Source organism: Crinia signifera, chromosome 7 (assembly GCF_055691185.1).
Source record: "Crinia signifera chromosome 7, ASM5569118v1, whole genome shotgun sequence".
NCBI lineage: Eukaryota > Metazoa > Chordata > Amphibia > Anura > Myobatrachidae > Crinia > Crinia signifera.
The window spans coordinates 146046027-146065033 of record NC_139223.1 but is presented as its reverse complement, the minus strand read 5'-3'; the positions used below and the strand labels follow the sequence as shown (position 1 = coordinate 146065033).

General features: G+C 46.3%; 1 protein-coding gene across 2 annotated transcripts in view; it reads right to left on the bottom strand.

The window, feature by feature from the left end:
• The window catches only part of GALNT3 (polypeptide N-acetylgalactosaminyltransferase 3), a 36980-nt gene extending 32960 nt beyond the window's left edge, over window positions 1-4020 (bottom strand). Inside the window, exon 1 of one of the 2 annotated variants that reach the window (XM_083152064.1) lies at window positions 3872-4020. The gene's annotated coding sequence lies outside the window, so the exon portion shown is untranslated. Of the gene's footprint in view, window positions 1-3794; window positions 3833-3871 lie in introns of those variants that run through there. The other variant, XM_083152067.1, reaches the window with a different exon arrangement.
• Between the last annotated feature and the right edge of the window lie 14987 nt (window positions 4021-19007).

The following is a 19007-nucleotide window of genomic DNA, read 5'->3' as shown; positions in this document are numbered from 1 at the left end:
ACCACATTTTCCTATGTACCATTACCCATCCGCCGGACATGGTATACCCTATAGAAGCCTATGGGCTTCTATCGCCGCCCGCCGTCCGCGTGAGCCCCCCCTCCCGTCCTCCATCGATCTCCTCCTCCCCCAGCAGGTGTCACAGCCGGGAGGACATCCGGCTACAGGAAGGAGGAGCCGGGGACACTGACAGCCTCTGGGATGTGACGGACACCCCCGCAAACCACATAACAGGTATCGCGGGGGCCTCCGTCACTGCACCCCGATGCTAGCCGCATATGTTAGTACATATGCGGTAGCATCATGGCGGCTGGGCGGCGATGTATATTAATACATCCCGCCCTTATAGTTTTAATGTTGAGTGATAACCATATTATTAGTGTTGAATTTGCTTTTCTTATTTTAAAGTGTTTTTTTTTTTTTCTAAGAATATGTATGAATAGATCAAATGACTTCTGCAAAATCCTTTTAATTCTGAAAGCTCTCACATAAGACTTAATTTGACTCCTATTTCAATTATGCCAACTGGCGGCAATAGTACAAAAACTAGCAAGGAAAAAATCTCTGTTTTTAAATCTCTTTATTTTGGAATCCTATCTTGAGGGGGTGCATGAAGGTTATTTGAGGCTACACGGAACTCTGTTCAAGCAACTTTGTTTCTGCAACCGACAGAGTGACAAAGGCAGATGACTAGCACACAGTAACATAACATTTCTTTCTACAGTTACAAAGGAAGTAACGCAATAATTACAAACTGCCTCTTCCCACTTATTGTGTGTAATAGCCTTCTTCCTACCACAAATAACCAAGTGGTTTTACATTTTAACATATAATCTTGCAAGAAAAAACATTCAATGTGCTTGTATTAAAACGAATTTGCATGTAATTGATCAATTTATTCCAGCAATCCCCAAGGCCATCATCGATATCTTGTCTAAAGCTGGGTACACACCTTCAGATTTATCTGTCCAATCTGTGGTAGTTACAAAAAACTGGAAATGTATGGGAGCAAATGACAGTCAAAAATTTACTCCCAAATGCTGGAAAACAGACAATGGTCAGTCAGACAAAGGGCGGGATGCTGTAGCATCCGCGCCTCCTGTCCGCCGCACATCGCCGGCTACCGCAGACCTAATTATCGCATATGCTGTAACATATGCCATAATTATGGCAAAGGACAGCTCTTGCGTTAAGAGCTGTCCTTTGCGATCTTTCCGGTGATGTGCTGCGGGTCCTGGCGGCTCCCCCCTCCCTCCATTACGTGGGGCTGCTGCTGCTGCCAGGTGGCCTCTCCTCCTCCTCCCTGCACCCGGAATAGGATACAGTGCAGGGAGGAGGTCACAGGTCCAGTCAGCACACACTGTGCTGCCTGGACACAGCAGGTGAGGGGGTCGGCGCGAGGTGGCGGGGGTCCGTTCGGGGCGGCGTGGGTAACGTTAAGAAGCCCATAGGCTTCTATGGGGTATTGCCAGCTTTTGCTGGTGATACTCCTCACAGCGAGGGTTTTTCTGCATATCAAAATGCGGTAAAAAACACAGATAGCAGGGTTTTTACCGCATTCTTGCTTTAGAGAATCTCCCCCAAATTGTTTAAATCATTTTGATATAACAAATTTCTCCAAGCAATACAGATGGTACTGTAAGCCCGCTCCAAGCAAATGCTTTGAAAGCTAGTAGATGTAGTTTCACTTGCTGACAACAGACGGCAGTGTGTCAGAGTCACACGGACACTAGACTATATATCTATATCTATATCTGGGGGGTGGACCAGTCACTCAGGACTTAATGTGTAAGAATAAAAACTTGCTCCAGTGCCCTCAGAGTGCTCCTGGATATAGGTAGAGAAATAAAGCGGCACTCCGAGATTCTGTACTGGGTGAATACGATCTGTCTATTTTTAGGGCCTTTAAAAGAAAATGGAATAATTAATAAAATATTGTATATAAAAAATCCTGCAAAACCTGAATCACTCCAGATCTACTATGGTGCTCCATTATGGAAAACCCCTGACAGACCATAGGAGCCCTATTGTCAAAAGCAGGTCTTCAATGTCAATGTGAAGATATCACTGGGGCACACTGACCAGACAAATAACAATGGATGTTTTCTTCATCGCAGATAAAGCCCAAATAATTCTACAACAATGCCTGCAGGCTCCGAAAACTAATATGATTAACTGCCAAATCTCTGCAACACCGCAATGGCGAGCGAGAAAACCTGCCACCAATTTAGAAGCCAAAGTTCATGATCCACATTAACCATAAGGAGGTAAATTACATAAATACTTGATACTGACTATTAATATGTGGTGCTTTATTAATTATTAATAGTGTGCAAAAAAAAGAAACCACAAAACTGTTACATTTAATTCTATTGCTGAGATAAAAGAAGAGATGTTGGCCACTTACAGAAATTGGCAGCTAATAAACCTGTGGCTCAATTTCACTTTTAATCGTTCACTTTAAAAAAATAAATAAAAATTGTATCTGTCAAGGAGACAATATGATACATATAGTATACAGTAACGTGCTATATAGTGTATATACACAATATAATGTAGTGTGCTATATATAGTGTATACACAATATAATGTAATGTGCTATATATGGTATATCAAGTATACCGTAATGTGCTATATAGTATCCCATAATGTGCTACATAGCATATACACAATATAATGTAGTGTGCTATATAGCATATACACAATATAATGTAGTGTGCTATATAGCATATACACAATATAATGTAATGTGCTATATATAGTATATCAAGTATACCATAATGTGCTATATAGTATGTACAGTACACCATAATGTGCTATAAGTATAATGCAATGTGCTCCATAGTATATACAATATACCGCAATGTGCTATATAGTATATGCAGTATTGTGTAGTGTACTGTAGTATATAGTATATACAGTATACCACAATGTGCTATATAGTATGTACAGTACACCATAATGTGCTATAAGTATAATGCAATGTGCTCCATAGTATATACAATATACCGCAATGTGCTATATAGTATATACAGTATTATTTAGTGTACTGTAGTATATAGTATATAGAGTATACCACAATGTGCTATATAGTATATACAGTATTATGTAGTGTGGTAGATAAAATATACAGTATACTGCAATGTGCTATATAGTATATACAGTATTGTGTAGTATATAGTATATACAGTATACACAATGTGCTATATAGTATATACAGTATTATGTAGTGTGGTATATTATATATACAGTATACCACAATGTGCTATATAGTATATACTGTATACCGTAAAGTGCTATATAGTGTATACAGTATACCACAATGTGCTATATAGTATATACAATATTTTCTTTTATATAATTTTTTATTAATGAAAAGTCAATGAATATATATAAAGTATATACAGTATTATGCAGTGTGGTATAGATTATATACAGTATACTGCAATGTTCTATATAATATATACAGTATACCATTATGTGCTATATAGTATATACAGTATACTGCAATGTGTTATATTCTGTAGTATATATATATATAGTATATACAGTATAATGCATTGTTCTATATAGTATATACAGTATAGTCAGTGCAATGTGCTATGTAATCTATGTGATCTCAGAAGGGGACACAGGAAGAGTTAATATAGAGTGAATCTATAGAGACGCAGGGAGAGCCTGCAGTGAGTGCCCTGCACAGCCAGGTAGACAGGATCGTCCTGTACTGTCACATCCTCACACACACCTCCCTGGAGGCTCTCCTACTGCGTGATTGCCCATGCAATGTACATTACCCTCTATGCTGCTCATCTCCCGGATGGGACTGACACACTGCATTAGAGGAAGAGAGTTTAGGAAGTTTCCTACTTACAGTGATGGGGAGGCTGAGAGAGGGCTCCTCCCCGCCCCGGCCGCGTCCTGATGCCTGGCTGCCGCTGCTGGGACTCCCCTCCGGGATGCTGGGCAGCGGGACAGGTGATGATGGTGACAGCTCAGGAGAAGTCGCTGCTGATCCTACTTCCGCTGTGCTGGACCCAGCTGCAGGTGAGACGGGTCTGCAACGTAGCCAAGGCGAGGTCACCGGGACGCATGCGCGGTTCTACCTCACCTGCCCAACGCCCTTACCTGACACACAGGTGGGCAACCCGGAAGTGCCGGCCAGGAAGACGGCGGCCGCCTCACTACACTGAGCAGCAGTGAGTGCTCCCATACGCATACATTATATTTGTGTATATACTATAGTCCAGTCTTTATTCATTCAACATAGATGGAAGAAGTCAGCAACTATTATTCATTTATGCAAAGATTGTAACAAACACTAATCCAATAAGTCACAATACATTCTTACAATTTTTGAATGGGTGCCCACCAACACCTTCCATTCCTGTGTGCATTCTCCTAATATCTAATTGTTTCCTTTCATGGATCCACAAAGTTGACATTGACAAAAGATTGACATGCACAAGGTCCACGAGGAAAATGTTGACATGTTTTTTTTTTCACTTTTCTTAGTGTGAATGTTGATACCTGAGCACACGGACCCCCAATTAGTGCAGACCCTCGTGTGGCGGTTCGCTTGCCATGCTTTGGATTAGGTGCCTCAAAACCACAAGACTCAGCACATTTTACCATTACCAATCAGAGTCAACATTGATGTTCAAGTATGAAAAAGTCCCAAAAATTAGATAAAAAAATCACAAAAAAAAGCATGTCGACAATTGCCATGTCAACATTTTGCTTCTATCAACCTTTTGTCAATGTCGTCCTCGTGCATGATGACTTTTTTGGTGTCAACATTTTGAATGGCAACATATATAACATGTATATTGTCAAAAATGTGACTCATCCTAAGCATTTTTAAGGGATTCAGTATGAAATCCCGGCGTTCAAAATCCCGACGCCGGAATCCCGACCGCCGGAATCCCGACAAGGGGAGGATGTGGATCGCCCCCCCTTGCGGGCTCGCTGTGCTCGCCACGCAGCGGGCCCAGTGCCTCGCTACGCTCAGCACGCTAATTTATTCTCCCTCCAGGGGTGTCGTGGACACCCACGGAGGGAGAAACTGTCGAGATTTCGGCGGTCGGGATTCCGGCGTCGGGATTCTGAACGCCGGGATTTAAACTGCATCCCTTTTTAAGTATATGTTTAATGACTATGAGTGGCCGTAACTATCGGCAAGTATCATGTACAGTACTGCTGCAATCGCCACATTGCTATTGTTATTTTAGGATGGTGATAGTAAAGTTACAAAGGAAAATAAAGCTTTTTTACTAAAAGGAAAAGGTTTTTTTAAGGTTGTTTTAACATTTTTTTTTTTTACTTATTCATCTAATTAATTTCCACAAAGCCCAAGACCAGGCTTCCACTTTCACAGAGCACGTGTTAGCAAGAGGGAGATTTACCAAACGTCCACTTTGGTCGATTTTTTTGGTCATTTTCAAATTGATTAAGATCAATCTTTATAGATGTTGGTCTACCAGATTAGTGATTATACCAGATATACATTGGAACTAGCCCAGGAATGTGTGTTCTAGCCTTTTGTTCTAGCCCTGGAAAGCCAACATCGGTTAAGATCGATACTACGCGATTCAAAATTGATTAAAATATCATGATCGACCTTTAGAAAATATACACATACACAAAAGTCCGGCGCGCCAAAATTTCCGGGGGGGGTTGGCCTAATTTGGGGGCGTGGCCTATACTCGCGGCTCCCCCGCGAGGCCACGCCCCCATTTTGCCGCTATAGGGGCATGACCCAGAGGCTCTGTGAGCCTCTAGCCATGCCCCCAGCCCCCTGGCTGCGGGAATAGACATGCATGCATGCGCACAGCGTTTATTCCCCGCTGCTTAGCATCTGACGGGGGGACTCCCAACAGCCCCCCCACACCGCGGGACACTGCCGCCCGCGGGTGGGACAGCGGGACAGGCCCTGACAATCGGGACTGTCCCGATAAAATCAGGACTGTTGGGAGGTATGGCTACAGGGCTGCAGCATCCCCAGCTAAAATCCGCCACTCCAGAATGCCACTGCCTGTTTGAATATCGAGGAATACCAAGTATTTCCAGAGGGCACCTGTGGCAGCTGACCTGTAATAGCGGAAGTGCTGGGCTGACTCGCACTGTGTATATATATATATAGAGAGAGAGAGAGAGAGAGAGAGAGAAGGAAGAAGGCGGCACTCGGCAGTCTGCAGTTAAAATGTCCTGTATTCTGCAGACTGCCGAGTGCCGCCTTCTTCCTTCTCTGTACCTGTTTGCCCATCTACTTGGACTTACATCTCGAGGGCACTGCAGCATTTGTTATCTTTTGTTATCTTTTTATGACTCCAGTAAGTCAGCATTACTTTTTTGAGTGCCGGATCTTCTCCCTGTATATATATATATATATATAATTTTCGATAAGGTCCGCACTCATATATTTCATCAAAGATGAGGGGGGTGCTCCTACAGATGACTGAACATCAAGGCATATCGGAAATGAAAAAGGGCACTCACCATTTTAAAAGCAATTTTTAGATTTTTATTCCATCACAATAGCAAAAGCTGACGTACCATCGACGTGATGTGACGTTTCGGTCTTGCAAAAGACCATCTTTAGGATTCCATACAGCTTATATACAGCAACTGTCAGACAAGCAACCTGGCATCCATCCCTGGGGAGGACACACCTGTACTGCCTCACCGGGCCAGTTTAAATACCTATATGCAGGAAGTGACATCATCTCCCATGCATTTCCACATCCCACTCATTCAGTCTCTAAAACAGGGTTTAAATTGCTAATAGTGGTCACCAACAGGGCCGTTTCTAGAGGCGGACAAGCCGTGCAGCAGCCCGGGGCGCAGCACGGCTTGTCCGCCTCTGTTGAATAGCCGGGGCGCCCGGCAGCTCCCCCCACGCCGCTGCCCCCACCTTACTCCGCCTCTCCCCGGCTTCCGACACTGTTGGATAGCCGGGGCGCCCGGCAGCTCCCCCCACGCCGCTGCCCCCCCTTCCTCCGCCTCTCCCCGGCGTACGTACGCCGCGGCCACACCAGCAACAGATGATTTGAAAGGGGAGGAGAGGAGCGCATAGCGCGTCTCTGCCTTCCCCTGTCTGTGTCACTGGGCTGTTAGCGAATCATCTCGCGGGCCGGCAGCCAATCAGGAGCCAGCCCGCGAGTTATGATTGGCATAGTGAAGGGGAAGGAGAGATGCGCTAGAATGCGCTCCCCTGATCCCCTCCCCTCCCCTGGGAACTGATGAAGCAGCAACAGCAGCAGCAGGAGACCCGGACTCTGCTTTCCCCAGCAGCAGCAATGGTGAGTTGTGCTGCTGCTGGGATATAATATTCTAGCACTGTGGGGGCATATAGGTCTTGCACTGAGGGGGGCATATGTGTGGCACTGTGGTGGCATATATGGCACTGTGTGGGCATATGTGTAGCACTGTGGGGGCATATGTGTGGCACTGTGGGGGCATATATGTGGCACTGTTCGGGCATATTTGGCACTGTGGGGGCATATATGTGTGGCATTGTGGGGGCATAGCTGTCACTGTGGGGGCATAGCTGTCACTGTAGGGGCATGTTTGGCACTGTGGGGGCATATTTGGCATCGTGGGGGCATATATGTGTGGCACTGTGCGGGCATAGCTGTCACTGTGGGGGCATATATGTATGGCACTGTAGGGGCATATATGTGTGGCACTGAGGGGGCATATCTGCCACTGTGGGGGCATATATATGTGGCACTGTGGGGGCATATATGTGGCACTGTGGGGACATATTTGGCACTATGGGGGCATATATGTATGGCATTGTGGGGGCATATATATGTGGCACTGTGGGGGCATATATATGTGGCACTGTGGGGGCATATATGTATGGCACTGTGGGGGCATATCTGCCACTGTGGGGGCATATTAGTAAACAGCATCAGTTGTATGGCAGCGGCGTGTGGGGCATAATGTGTAATAGGCATTACGTTGTGGGGAGTATTGTGTAATTGCCATCATGGTGTGCGGCATAATATGTAATTGTCATCACAGTGTGCGTAATGTGTAATTGTCATCACAGTGTGCGTAATGTGTAATTGTCATCACAGTGTGCGGCGTAATGTGTGATTGTCATCACAGTGTGCGACATAATGTGTAATTGTCATCATGGTGTGCGGCGTAATATGTCATTGTCATCACAGTGTGCGGCGTAATGTGTAATTGGCATCACGGGTAAAAAGTGTATAATGAATTAAGTAGCCAGTCATTGTTTGGCCTTGATCTGTGAGGCGTACTAGGTAACTGTGTGGGCCTTTATATTTTTATGTCACTGTGTGGCCTTCAGCCCGCCAACTTAAGTGCGGGAGGACAATGTCTAGACGTGCAGGTTGCAAAAGTGAGATGTAAGGTAATTGTTTCCTGATAGACCACGCCCTTATATTAAGCCACGCCCCCTTTAAAATAAACCACACCCCCTATTTCGGCACGCGCCTTCGGCGCGCGCAATTTCTTCTATACCATGTTATGTGTTGGGGGGGGGGGGGGGCGCATTTTTATTTCTTTGCCCTGGGAGCTAAATTGTCTAGAAACGGCCCTGGTCACCAAACAAAAGACACTGATACCAGAATCAAAACCGCCATTCATAACTTTATATAAATGCGGCTACATGTGTAAAAAAAGAGTTACCACGCTAACACCCGCCGGACCGGAAGTACGTCGGACCGGAAGTGTTCTGCGTGTCACTCGTATCTAGTGGAACCTGGTTGGTGCGTTCCACAGCCGTCCGTCTGCCCGGAAGTTAGCTGTTAGCTTTTTTTACACATGTAGCCGCATTTATATAAAGTTATGAATGGCGGTTTTGATTCTGGTATCAGTGTCTTTTGTTTGGTGACCACTATTAGCAATTTAAACCCTCTTTTAGAGACTGAATGAGTGGGATGTGGAAATGCATTGGAGATGATGTCACTTCCTGCATATAGGTATTTAAACTGGCCCGGTAAAGCAGTACAGGTGTGTCCTCCCCAGGGATGGATGCCAGGTTGCTTGTCTGACAGTTGCTGTATATAAGCTGTATGGAATCCTGATGATGGTCTTTTGCAAGACCGAAACGTCACGTTGATGGTACATCAGCTTTTGCTATTGTGATGGAATAAAAATCTAAAAATTGCTTTTAATTGATGAGTGTCCTTTTTCACTTCCGATATATATATATATATATATATATATATATATATATATATATATATATATATATATATATATATATATATATATAAATATATATATATAAAGGAGATTGACTCTTACTGATTTACTCATCACGGAATGCCTGAAACCACAAGGCCTACAATCTTGAAACTTGGCAGTATCTTCTCCTTGGGTCCTAGGTGCTTGCTAAGAACCGGTTTTACACTGTCCATCCATGGAAATCACAAAAAATTCATGTGTGTATAGTATGTATGTATCTACTGTATGTATACAGAATGTATACGAATATGTATGTTCCAGCACAACTCCCAAATGCCTGCAGCAATTTACACCAAACTTGGTACACATATGACTTACAATCTGGCAAAAAAAACACCTTGGGAGTAACACAAGCCTAGCACCCCAAAGGGCTGGGACAGCAGCACAGAGTATATCAGGAAATGCATGATATGTAAGTCACAACAGGGCTGCATGTGACAGGAGCAGTGACATGATGTGAGGAGGGGAATGGAGGTAGCACGAACCCACACACAGAGTTATATAGTGTCAGTAGCAGAGTCCTCCAGCAGCACAGAGTATATCAGGAGATGCATAATGTGCTGTGCAATATAAGAACTGTAAATAATTAGATCATTTCACAGGGGCACTGTTCTAATTTACTGCCCTTGTCCTGTAGCGAAGCATGAGCATTCAGCTAATGATGAATAGATACCATCATTTGTTATTGCAGATTTTATTTGAGTCATCTCTGTCGGCAAAATCTCCTTACATAATTACTATAGTCAAGACAATGTCGGCACATCACTTGTTCCTAAGTTAATATTCTAACATTGCTTCCTTGTAATTACAGACGTCATTGGGATCTTATAAATATGGCCAAGTAGCTTTGGCTAATTAAGAATCAGTCAGTTGCTTAATATGACAGAATTTCCAAAACTGAGTCATCTGCAAACAGTCCTGGCTGAGCCCGAAATGAAATACAGCACAAAACCTCAAGCAAACCACACACCAGTCAGTGCTCAGTGGTTCTTTGAAATAAGCCATGATTACCATCCTCCAGCAAGTATACAGGGTTTGCAGTGCTTGTGAATGTATTTTCAAAGGCTTTGACACAGATGTAGGGCAAAAGCATATTTTGGTATACTTAAATCGCATACGTGTACTTTGTACATTTATATTTCTTTACCAGTGGTGGATTTTGCATTTCAACTCAATCAATTTTGCACCGAAGTAAGATCTGTCACCCATAGGGATTGCCTAGTAGTGGGAGTGTCTATGTTCCCTGCTATTAACAGCCAGACAGGCACAGGCTCGGACTGGCCTGGCGGGGCACCGGGAGATTCCCCGGTGGGCCCCATTCAATCGTAACCCCTCCCACTTTTCAAAGGGGGAGGGGCCGCCTGCCGTCTGCTGCTGTGGCCGGGCAGAACTTGAAGCTACTGATGTCTACGCGGTCGCGCGGCATGTTGTGGGTGGCGCTGAGGCGCAGGGCGGGCTGAGCCTGCCCTGCGGTGATTGACAGCCAGGTCACGTCACAGCAGGCGGCAGCTGCTGCCGCTCGCTGGGCTGGGCATCATCGGCGGACGGCGCCGGCGGAGTAGAGCACAGACAGTGCGTCACGTGACGCCGCCCAGCCCCCAGACGTCCACACTCCGCAGCCGCCCCGCCCGCATCATCAAGTCAGGTCACAGGACAGCTGAGCGACGGCTCAGCTGTCCAGTGGTTTAAGAAGATGCAGCCTGCCGGGCCTGCGGCTCAGGGATTGGCTGAAGCTGAGCGCGCAGGCTGCAGGGAAGGAGGCGGGATTCTGGTGCCTCAGCACTGAAATGGAAAACCCGCCCGCATGGTCACCGGCTGCAGGATAACACTCTGGGGCTGCGGGGGTAGATGTCCTGGCTGGTGGCGAGGAAGCTGCTTTTGGACCCCCTCTGCAAACTGGTAGGTAACCATGTGCTGCATTAACTTTTTTTTTTATATTCTTTTTGTGTGTGTGTGTGTGTGTGTGGGTGGGGGGGGGGGGACGACCTATGTGCCATACTATCTGGGTAGAGAGGATCTATGGGATATATTATATGTGGGGGTACATCTGTGCGGTATTATGAGTGGGGGGACCTATGTAATGTACTATATGGGGGGGGGGCTATGTGCTGTACTATTTGAGTGGGAGGACCTATGTGCTGTATTATATGTGGGGGGACCTACGTGCTGTACTAATATCTGTTTGTGGAGGACCTATGTAAAGTATTATATGTGGGGGTACATACTGTATGTGCGGTATTATGAGTGGGGGGGCCTATGTAATGTATCTAGGGTGGCCAATCTCGGGATCGGCGGGATCCCGGGATTTGGCCCCCAAAACGCCTGGATTTCAATCCTGGGATTGGAGTTTCCAATCCCGGGATTTCGGGATTAGACTGCGCATGCACGCAGTCTAATGCCGGGCAGCGTCTGAGCATCGCAGCACTGTGTGCAGCGTGACCTCTCAGCGTGAGATGAGGTCACGCTGTGCAGGCAGAGGTCGCGCCCGGCATTGTAATGCCGCGCCGCCCAGCCAGCGTGCCCACCCGCCCAGCACAAGCGTATACCGAGCCAGCCTGCGCGCCCACCCGCTCACCCAGCCAGCATGCCAGCGGCATGGACGACCAGACCCCCACCAGGCAACCATCAAATGTAAGAAATTACATTGTAATTACTGGGGCAGTAATTGTGGGGCAGTCTTTTTACTAGGAAAGCCAATCCCGGGATTGAGCATTTTTCAATCCCGAATCCCGGGATTGAAAAAATGCCCTAGGATTGGCTTCCCTAAATGTATCATATATAGTGTTCCCGCTAGGCTTCTTTCACAGGGCGCTGCGCCCTGCCCCTTTGAAAGCCACCGACTTTCGCCCTGCCCGGCTTTTGCCGCCCTGCACAGTAAATATCTGCCGCTGACAAAGTAAGGTCTGTGGGTCCCTGGGAGGCAGGTGGTACCTGGGCAGCAGGGTCCGGGCATGGGGGTGCCTGCGGCGTATAGACAATCTCGGCGAGGTCCCTGTGGTGTATGGACAATCAGTGGCGGGGTCCCTACGGCATATGGGAACTAGTTCAGTTCCCATCCACCGCAGGGACGCCGCCGTTGATTGTCCATACGCTGCAGGGAACTCAAGCCCGCCTGCGCTTCCTGGACCCCGCTTCCCAGGTTACCACCTGCCTCCCAGGGACCCACAGACCTTAATTTGTCAGGGGACCCTTCCCAAACCCCCCTTACACCTATTCATGTGCCACGTGAATCTGAGCTGTGCACTGCTGCCGGCAGCAGTGTTCAGTCACAGGTTTCACAAGCAATGCACCCAGCACTGCGGTCCCACCACCCCCCTCCTCTGCCCCGGCATCTGAGCTGCACAAGCAGCTGGGTACAGGGCAGCTGAACAAGTAAAGTGCCCAGCACGGCGCCGCAGTCCCGTCCCCCCTCCTCTCCTGCTGCGGGCAGGCTGCACAAGCAGCGTACCCAGTGCTGGGGTCCGCCACCCCCCTCCTCTGCCGTGGCATCTGAACTGTGCACAGGCAGCTGGGTACCGGGCTGCTGAACAAGTAAAGTGCCCAGCACCGGAGTCCCGTCTTCCTCCTCTCCTGCTGCGGGCGGCTGGGTACAGTCACAGGCTGCACAAGCAGCGCTCCCAGTGCTGTGGTCCAGCTTCCCTTCCTCCTTTGGCCCAAGTTCTGAGCTTTACTCTGAAGCAGGCAGCTGGGTACAGGCTCAACTAGCAAAGTGCCCAGCGTCTCTGTACACCTCAGCGGGCAGCAAAGGTGCAAGATGAAGAAGGTGCCCAGTGTGTGTAGTATGTATGAATGAGGGTGGCAGTGTGTAGTATGTATGTATGTATGACGGCGTCAGTGTGTGGAGTTTGTATAAATGACGGTGGCAGTGTGTATAGTATGAATGAGGGCGACAGTGTGTGTAGTATGTATGAATGAGAGCGGCAGTGAGTGTAGTATGTATGAATGAGAGCGTCAGTGTGTGTAGTATGTATGAATGAGAGCGGCAGTGGGTGTAGTATGTATGAATGAGAGCGGCAGTGGGTGTAGTATGTATGTATGAATGAGAACGACAGTGTGTGTAGTATGTATGAATGAGAGCGACAGTGTGTGTAGTATGTATGAATGAGAGCGACAGTGTGTGGAGTATGTATGAATGAGAGTGGCAGTGGGTGTAGTATGTATGAATGTAGAAGATGCTGGTACCTGGTAGAAGATGCTGCTATTGGGTCCTAGGGGAGAGGGAATGTAAAATGAAGGTAGATTCTACCTCCATTTTACATTTTAATTTGATTTGATTGCTCTGCATCGGATTAAACATTCCAAAGTGCACTAGTGGAGGGGGGCCTTTACACTTGAAAAAAGACCCCCTCCCACCTCATAACATTTTGCATCATTCAGTGAGGAGCATACAGCGAGGAGCCCTAGAAGACAGAAGGAGAAGAAAAGAGAAAGACAGAAGGAGAAGAAAGAAGACCAAGAACATGGTAAGTAAAAGAAAGATCATTATCTTGGCAGTCAGTGGTTGTTTTAGGGTAGGGCAGTGCACCAACACCAACACCAACACCTGTCATTAAACACTAGTGAAAAACATAATAATGTGTATGGGTGGAGGCAGAAGCAGCCTGATCTGTGTCCCACACAGGGACGTAACTATCTGTGTGCCAGTTGTGCCATGCCCACAGTGCATTTGCACTGTATAATGGACTCATTATACATTTGCCACACACAATGATGCTCAATATACATATGTGGCTCTCTCTGTGTCCTCGCTGTCACTCTCTGTCTGCTGTCACTCTCTCTGTTGTTGCCGGGGACATAGCCAGCAGCTCAGAGCCACTAGCCATGCCCCACAGCGCCAAAAATGGGGGCGTGGTCTCATTGAAATAGGCCACACCCCCATATTGATAGGCCACGCCCCCCAAAAATGGGCGCCCCTACGGCGCGCAGCACGCCCCTTGGTGGGCCCCTGTGAGTGATTTCCCTGGTGGGCCCTTCATGCCCCAGTCCGACACTGGACAGGCAGAACCCTTGGCTAGACAGGTAACGAGTCACCACTGTTTATGGCTCTTTAACCCCTTCACGACATTTGACGTATATATACGTCATGGCCGGGAAGTACTTCCCGACCGTTGACGTATATATACGTCATGGCTTAAAACTGTCACTGCGTCTAGAGACGCAGTGACAGAGGGACGATGTCTGCTGTCCCTGACAGCAGACATGTCCGTGCATGCCCAGGGGGGGCTGCGATGCCGCCCCCCCGTCGGCGATCGCTGTGATTGGCTGTTCAGTGTGAACAGCCATTCACAGCGTTTTCTGTGTCACCGGCGAATAACGTTCGCCGGTGACACGGGATCGGAGGTGATTGGTGCTGTAAAGTACAGCACCAATCACCGCGGGGTGTAAGGGTGACACTGGTGTCACCCCACCTCACCCCGCCCGCCCCCAAAGGCCGTGATTGGTCCGTCGGACCGACGGACCAATCACAGCCAAGGAGGGGGGTTTAAACTAACGGTGACTGCACTGCAGACGCCATTCCGGTCTGGAATAGCGTGCAGTGCGGTCACCGTGCCCAGCTGCCGCCAATACTGACCAGAACCCATCCAAATACTTACCTGATCACTGCCTAGATATTGCTTATTCTTGTGACATCTTGTGACATCCTGTGACATCTTGTGCTGCTGCGAGTTATTAGATAGAGAGAGAGATAGAGAGAGATAGAGAGAGATAGAGAGGCCTAGTGCTATATTTTGTGCTGCTGCAGTGTGATAGAGCTATAGATAGAGAGATAGAGAGAGATAGAGAGAGAGAGATAGAGAGAGAGATAGTGACAGATTGTGCTATATATTTTTTATATAACTGAAAGAGATATAGAGAGATAGAGAGAGATAGAGAGGCCTAGTGCTATATTTTGTGCTGCTGCAGTGTGATAGAGCTATAGATAGAGAGATAGAGAGAGATAGAGAGAGATAGAGAGAGAGAGATAGTGACAGATTGTGCTATATATTTTTTATATAACTGAAAGAGATAGAGAGAGATAGAGAGAGATAGAGAGGCCTAGTGCTATATTTTGTGCTGCTGCAGTGTGATAGAGCTATAGATAGATAGAGAGAGATAGAGAGAGAGAGATAGAGAGAGATAGAGAGATAGTGACAGATTGTGCTATATATTTTTTATATAACTGACTGCTGCCCCCCCTTTTGTGCTGATCAGTATAAATTAACTGATCAGCAACTTTTTGGGGGCGCAGTTTTTTTTTTATATATAGATATACCTGTCAGTGCTGCTGCTGCAGTGTCATAGAGTGATAGATAGTGAGAGATAGAGAGATAGAGAGAGATAGTGATAGAGAGTGCTAAATTTTGTGTCTGCTGCCCCCGCCTTTTGTGCTGATCACTATATCTGAGGTGATCAGCAACTTTTTGGGGGTACAGAGGTTTTTTTTTTTTATATATACCTGTCAGTTGCTGCCAGTTGCACTGTCAGTTGCACCAAAGGTTGTGCACCTGCTGCCCCTCACTGGTAATCAGTGTCGCATCACTGATCACCTTTTTTTATTTTTTGTGAGTGCTGTGGGGTCTTTTTTAAAAAAAAATTTTACACACACTGTGATTTTGTGTGTGTCCTGTGGCCACTGTGCGCTGATCAGTGACGTACATCACTGATCAGCTTTTTCGGCACAGGGTTGATCTATTTTTTTTTTTTTTTGATCAAATTCCTGTTGCCTTTGAGCGCTGTTCAGTGACGGACGTTACTGACCAACATCTGTGCTCAATTTTTGGCGCAGGACCTTTTTTTTTTTTTTTAACCCCTTCCATTTTTTTTTTTTTAACCCCTTCCATTTTTTTTTTTTTAACCCTTCAATTTTTTTTTTTTTGTATTTTTTTTTTCTGCACTACATACACACCACACACTACATACCCCCCGGGTTGAAATAAAGTTTGTACCCCCCCCCCTACACTATACACGTGTTGAAACATTTCACTACCAGTAACACAAAAATATAAATGGCATCCCAAATGTCATCCCAAATGTCGTCCCAGTCATCCAGGAGAATGTATTCAGTGGAGGAGGCATATGCCATGCTTGCCTCTGACTCTGACACAGCCAGTGAGGCAAGCGGGGAATTTGAAGGATTCGTCTTAAGCTCTTCTTCCTCCTCTGGTGATGAGGGACCCCCTCAAAGACGCCCCCGTAGAGCAGCTGAGACCCCCCCCCCCCAATAATTGATCTCGTATGGACCCCACCACCAGACAATTTTGAGCCCCAGGTTCCTGAGTTTTTGGCCATCCCAGGAATCCAATTTGAACAGGTCTCAGAGAAATTGACTTTTTCAAATTATTTTTCTCTGATGATTTTATAAATTTAATGGTGGACCAAACTAATTTATATGCCCAGCAGTTTATTGCTCAAAACCCCACGTCATCATTTGCTAGGTGGACCCCTGTAGATGCAGTAGAGATGATGACGTTTTGGGGTCTGGTGTTACACATGGGCATAGTAAAAAAGCCACAAATTAGGCAATATTGGAGTACAGATGTTCTGTACAGCACCCCATTTCACCGTATGGCCATGCCCCGGGCTCGTTTTGAGGCAATCCATAAATTTATACATTACACCGATAATGCACAGTGCCCACCCAGAGATGATCCCACCTTTGACAGGCTATTCAAAGTCAGGCCGGTCATTGATCATTTCAGTGCCAAATTTGCAGAGCTATACATCCCTGATAAATGTATTAGTATCGACGAGTCCCTTATACATTTTAAAGGAAGGGTTAAATTCCGCCAGTACCTTCCCAGTAAGAGGGCAAGGTATGGCATAAAAATGTATAAGCTGTGTGAAAGCACCACAGGGTACACCCACAAGTTTAGGGTATATGAAGGGAAGGATTCAAGAATTGAACCACCAGAATGCCCCCCCTCCCTCGTAGGTGTTAGTGGAAAAATTGTCTGGGATTTAATGCACCCCTTCCTGGATAAGGGTTATCACCTCTATGTGGATAACTTTTACACCAGCATCCCCCTGTTTAAGGCCCTTGGTTCAAGAGGTACAGCAGCTTGCGGTACTGTGCGCAAGAACCAAAGAGGCCTCCCCAAAACGCACATTGCCCAAGTAATGAGAAGGGGTGAAAGCAGGGGAATATGCACCGAAAATATGTTGTTGGTCAAATATAAGGACAAGAGGGATGTCCTTATACTGACAACAATTCATGGAGACAGTACCACCTCCATCCCTGTACGAGGTACCAGTACCCACACCTCAAAACCAAATTGTATCCTAGATTACAATAAGTACATGGGCGGAGTGGATCTTTCAGATCAGGTACTGAAGCCGTACAGTGCCCTGCGGAAAACAAATATCTGGTACAAGAAGCTGGCCGTGTATATCATCCAGATGGCACTGTATAACGCTTACGTGCTATTCCGTTCTACCGGCCAGAGGGGGACATTTATGCACTTTCAAGAGGAAGTCATAAAGAGCCTAATATTTGGGAATCAGCAGGCAGAGGGCCCCAGTACTTCTAGTACTGGCCCCCATATTGTACCAGGGCAGCATTTTCCCAACGAAATCCCCTCCACTGCAAGAAAGGGCAGGACACAAAAAAGGTGCAAAGTTTGCTATAAAAAGGGAATAAGAAAGGATACTATTTTCCACTGTGAAACTTGCCCCGACAAACCCGGCCTATGTATAAAGGAGTGTTTCAAAATATACCACACATCTATGGATTATTAGGTTCATCATTTCACCGTGCTTCGGGGGTCTTGCTAATGCCACATAGCACCCACCATTCATTCCACCAGAATCTGAGCTGCAAAATCCAAAAATCACTCATTCCCTTCTGAGTCCTGCCATGCACCCAACTGGTATTTTTGGTCACATGTGAGGCATTGCCGTACTCTGGAGAAATGGGGGCACAGATTTTGGGGTGCTTTGTCTCCTTCATTCCTTGTGAAAATGAAAAATTTTGAGCCAGAAGTACATTTTTGTGTAAAAAAATGTATTTTTTTCATTTTCACTGCCCAGTTGTACCAAAATTGATGAAACCCCTGGGGGTTTGAAATGTACACTATACCCCTAGATGAATTCCCTGAGGGGTGTAGTTTGCAAAATGGGGTCACTTGTGGGGGGGTTCCACTGTATTGGTAATGCAACATAGCACCCACCATTCATTCCACCAAAATCTGTGCTCCAAAATCCAAAAATCACTCCTTCCCTTCTGAGTCCTGCCATGCACCCAACTGGTATTTTTTGGTCACATGTGAGGCATTGCCGTACTCTGGAGAAATGGGGGCACAGATTTTGGGGTGCTTTGTCTCCTTCATTCCTTGTGAAAATGAAAAATTTTGAGCCAGAAGTACATTTTTGTGTAAAAAAATGTATTTTTTTCATTTTCACTGCCCAGTTGTACCAAAATTGATGAAACCCCTGGGGGTTTGAAATGTACACTATACCCCTAGATGAATTCCCTGAGGGGTGTAGTTTGCAAAATGGGGTCACTTGTGGGGGGGTTCCACTGTATTGGTAATGCAACATAGCACCCACCATTCATTCCACCAAAATCTGTGCTCCAAAATCCAAAAATCACTCCTTCCCTTCTGAGTCCTGCCATGCACCCAACTGGTATTTTTTGGTCACATGTGAGGCATTGCCGTACTCTGGAGAAATGGGGGCACAGATTTTGGGGTGCTTTGTCTCCTTCATTCCTTGTGAAAATGAAAAATTTTGAGCCAGAAGTACATTTTTGTGTAAAAAAATGTATTTTTTTCATTTTCACTGCCCAGTTGTACCAAAATTGATGAAACCCC